Consider the following 4,879-nt stretch of genomic DNA (forward strand, 5'->3'; position numbering starts at 1 on the left):
ATCACCGACGTGGCCCGTGACCATCAGTGCCGTTGCTCGTGACCATCACTGTCGTGGCTCGTGACCATCACTGTCATGGCTCGTGACCATCAGTGCCGTTGCGTGACCATCACTGTCGTGGCTCGTGACCATCACTGCCGTTGCTCGTGATCACCACTGTCGTGGCGTCTTACCACGGTCAGGCGGCACGTCATGCCTTGACCGGGCCGTTCTTATTCTGAAAACCACAAGTGCCAGCGCATGCTTGTACATGCGCGCACAAGCAGCACATACCGATCACCACTCCCGCCTGCGTGCCCGGAGTGCGCTGACACCTGTGTGCCCAGAGAGCGCGCCGTCTCCACGAGTGTGCGTGTGTCGCCAGGCAGGTCTGAAGGACGCACTGCGCAGCCCGCATGTGCGGGTGGACTCCCGCAGCTGCCAGAAGGCCGGAGAGGGTCGATTTGACTTGGCGCCGGGTCTCCACACCGGCCCTCATCGGCCTGTGAGTCACTCACTGCTGACAGCCCATCCGCTACGACCGCACGCCCTGGACCTGACGCGCGCTCTGGACCTGTCGCCTGCTCTGGATGTGACGCACGCTCTTGGATCTGTCGCCTGCTCTGGATCTGACGCGCGCTCTGACACTTGGCGCCTGCTCTGGATCTGACGCACGCCCTGGATTCTGACGTCCGCTCTGGACCTGACGCACGCTCTAGATCTGATGTCCGTTCTGGAACTGGACACCTTCTCTGGATCTGACGCACGCTCCGGACCTAACGCCCGCTCTGGACCTGACGCCCGCTATGGACCTTACGCCCGTTCTAAACCTGACGCAACCTGATCAGGAAGCACGCTCGTTTCGATGTCCCCTGGCTCGTTGGCCATATTAATGTCTGAGAAGCTCAAACTTGGGCATAAATTCGGCCCTGGGACTGGCGTTCTCCCCTAGACCTTTGTCCAGGTTTATACCCCCCTCCCCCTCCCTCCCCCAGAGAGAAGGAAAATATGCCAAACCGACGACCAATACAGAGCTCCTGCCTGCTATGTTACCGTGTCTGGAAAACTGAAACCCGCTGCGTATCGGTCGATAGAATGTACGGCCTTTTGTGTGAATTTGTTGTTTTCTGGTATATACCCATTGCTGAGAGAGGCACTTTTCACAATATTGGTGCGTCACCAATTTAGGCTGACGATTCACCCCTTCGGGTTGCTCCACTGTGAAGCAGTTGTTAGTGTGACAATAGCCCCAGGTCCAGACTCTAGCCATGTGTGAGGGAATGACTCAGAAAATGGGCGTGCGGTACCTGAGACCCCGGTATGTCATCATCGTTGCTGGTGTTTTTAGTCCCGTTTTAAACGAACCTTATCCACATGGTTGTGCTCTCCGTCTTCGTTTCGTAATTTGATTCATGAAATGATGATGGGCTATGAGTTGTTGCCGAGCGGTATAAGTGTTTTGAACAAGGTTGCAAACCTGTCAAGTCTAAACGTCAAACATATACAAATTTCGCAGCTTAAGTGGTCTAGCATAGCCAAGCCTGGTCAGTAATACTTAGACACAGTACGCAAAATTCTTTAAAAGTTGCGTATGAAAAAACCTATGAAAAAAATGCCCTAACTGCTGCTCTTGCCAGCTGCTGCTATTCTAGCTGTCTTGACATTGGCAGCTGTTCGGACCGGTTGCCAGATGTGCTTGACTTTATGAGATTTAGTTTTCGCAATATCTACATAAATACTGATCTCTCTCCCATCAGGTATCGCCTCACTTATTCCGCATAGCACAAGGCGTCTTACTGGCTCATTGTTCTTCATCGTATGCCCATTACCGAAAGTCAATTCTTGCAACACTAGCGCGTCATTACTGTATGCCGACAAACGGTCTCTGCCGGTATATTCACCGTACATCGTTGTTCGAACGGAAATGGCTCTAGTCCAGCCAAAGGTGACGGCACTTTTCGGAAAGTGAGGGTGTCAAGCTATTTTTGCCACTTGTTTCCCGGGATCATGTGTCTTATTTTGAAATGTGTCCAACTGTTTGACGTGCTACAGAATACCCCAAGCAAGGTGTTTTGAAAAATCTTCCGAGATTCAGGATTTCATCTTTAATTCTGCCAGAAATTTTCCAAGATCCAGCATCTATTTTATGTTTGTGTGCCAGTCCGGATTTGCCCCCCCCCCCCGCCCCAGAAACAAGTTCACCAAACGCACCGCACCGTCGCAATGGGCTCTAAAAGTCTGACGTAGGAAGGCTGTGCATCGCTCATCCCACGGACATTGCATGGCCGTCCGTTTGGCTAATTATTTGCTCATCGTAGAACAGCCTCAGCACCCCTCGTCAAAAAAAGAAAGGCGCAGCGGCTTTTCATGCGTATTTTATCCCAAACAATTGAATGATGAATCCGAATGTTACCATGCAACGTACCAATATCAATTTGGACAGGACAACAGGTGACGTTACAGCCTACAAGGCAGATGACGTTATTTAACGATTAACGAACACCAAAAAAGCAAGTTCTCCGCTCACAAAGGTCATAAACGTCTTTACCCCAAAACCCCAACATCTACCGCAGAAGCGTTTCGGTGCATTATGAAAAGTTATGGTTACCCCGATGATCAGGTTGCATCCCAGGAACGCCGCCTAGCGGCCGCAACGGCGGGACACGGGCCTGGTCGCCGCTGGCGGCCACGCCGGCCGCAGCTCTTGGTGCCACCTGGCGGCGGAGCCCCGAGATGGCGCACCAAGCTGAACGGAGCCGCGCGCCGGCACGGTGTGTCGAGGCTTCAGTATTCATATATCCTTTCTCCAAAAGGGATCGGATATATGGGATCTTGATCCTGGGATCTTTGGGATCTTGTGGCCGTTCTTTGGCCAAACTCTGTTTGTATTTCGTCATCGTGCTACTGGGATGCGTGATCCAGTCCCATCGCCACGCCTGTGTCCGCTGGCGTTTGTTTTCACAGGTCCTGTCTGGCGGTTCTACGCATCACTTCAAGCTTTTGCCACCCTTTCGGACTTCGTGATCAGGACAGACGGCAAGGGAGGTGAGACTGTAAAGGTTATGAGCACTGTGAGAAGGGTGCCAGCGTGCACAAAGCACTGAAACGAAGCAACATGGAAATGTCAGCATGATATGACGGATTAAAGTGAAAGAGTGGATTCATACAGCGAACGTGACCAGCATGATGAGGCGGTTGTATGATGTGGGTTGTGCAGCACCGTGACCAATTCGGTTCGCGGCCGGCTGTCGCCCTCAGAGGGTCGGGCGACGCAGACCCTGCTCGACGTGCTCTCCTGGCTGCGGCTGGGCCCGGCGCTCTGCAGGAAGGGTCCAGCCGACGACCTGGCCAGCGCAGACGGCATCAGGTGACCTCTGGCCCGCATCAAGCAGGCTGGCTCGTTAAGCGCTACGAATTACTGTTTTAAAGGAAATATCGAATCATATCACGGGTGTGTCTCCTCGGCATGGGTAGGAGAATATATCCCTGACCATGATGGGTAAAAAAATCCCCACGCCTTAGCGTCAGCGAGGGTGATTTCAGCAGTCGCACATAACCCGACGTATCCTGTTGTGCACCTGACGTCACAGTGACAACCCAATCACGGTTATGTGCAGGTGGTGGACGGCAGCCGGTCACTGGGTATTTCAAATGTCATAAAGGGAACTTTGTGTCCCACAATTTGGCTTTTCAATGTCAACATCCTTTAGAGTTCAAGCTGGGGTCAAATGGTGGGGACCTGACAGATCAACTAAACCGATGCCCACCCCAACGACCTTCTGGTCGTGGGGTGAGCTTCATAAAGCGTAGATATGTTTCATGTAGTACGATACGCGTCGACCACGAATGCCCGAAAAAAGTTGCTAGAACTAGATTCTAAGACATTTCACGGAAGCTAAACCGCGTTATTTTTTACCCAGCTCCACCTGCCCGTTTCAGTCGCCTTTTCTCTCACACGCTCGCGCAAAACCTTGCGATCAAAGGTAGAGGAGGCGGAGGTTCAATACATTAGGCCTGTGGCCGCAGCACATACGGCTTCAGAGATTTTTAGAAACCGAATTCGTTCATCCAAGGAGCACCATTTGGAGAGAATATTAGGCTTGCAGCTTACAGCCCTTGATGGGATGCTGGCGATTGCGTTCACAATTACAAATTGCGCACAGTGTGTTTGGGACTAGCTACGGATGACCGCACACACAGCATCGATGTTTTACGGAGGCGCTGACGCGTCTTTATGAAGACAGACGGCGGGCGTCCGTTTAGAGCCGTGCGTTTAGAGTAGCATACGCCTGCAGTGTCTGCAGCACGAAAGGTGCGCACCGCACAGGCCCCAGTTCAGCAGGTCATGGGGACGCCCGGCGTGCGCTCTGACGTCATCTGGCTGCGGCTGCAGGTTCTTTGCGTTCTGCTGGCTCGCATTCCAGCTGACGTGGCTGAGCTCGCTGCTGGTGTTGCCGTACACGAACGTGACGTCCCTGGCACGGAGTCTGGAGGGCGCGGCGCGGCCGCTGCTAGTCAGCCTGGGCGCGTATGACGCCCTGCTGGCCGTCGGTGGCCTCACAGCCGGCTACAGCCTGAGGCGACGGATCCTCAGCTGCAGCCGCCCCCGCCTACTGGCGGCCACCGTCGGTCGCTACATCAGGTGATCCCAGGAGAACATGGTCTGAGGGTGGTCAGTTCTCACCCCGGGAGGCTAGTTAGCTGTCACCTGGGGTGGAGCAATGCTGACCTTAGTTGAAGCTGTCCTGACATCCAGTCAGCCTGTTCTGGCTTCAGGTAGGGGGTGAGCCTGTCCTGGCCTGAGGTTAGGCAGTCCTGACCTCCGGTGAGCCTGAGCTGTCTTAAGGTGTCATCCCTGATCCTGTTCCAGGGTTACCGGCGTCACTGGCCGATATGTGCG

Source organism: Pollicipes pollicipes, unplaced genomic scaffold (assembly GCF_011947565.3).
Source record: "Pollicipes pollicipes isolate AB1234 unplaced genomic scaffold, Ppol_2.1 Scaffold_5724;HRSCAF=6776_pilon_pilon_pilon, whole genome shotgun sequence".
In the NCBI taxonomy this organism is placed as follows: Eukaryota; Metazoa; Arthropoda; class Thecostraca; order Pollicipedomorpha; family Pollicipedidae; genus Pollicipes; species Pollicipes pollicipes.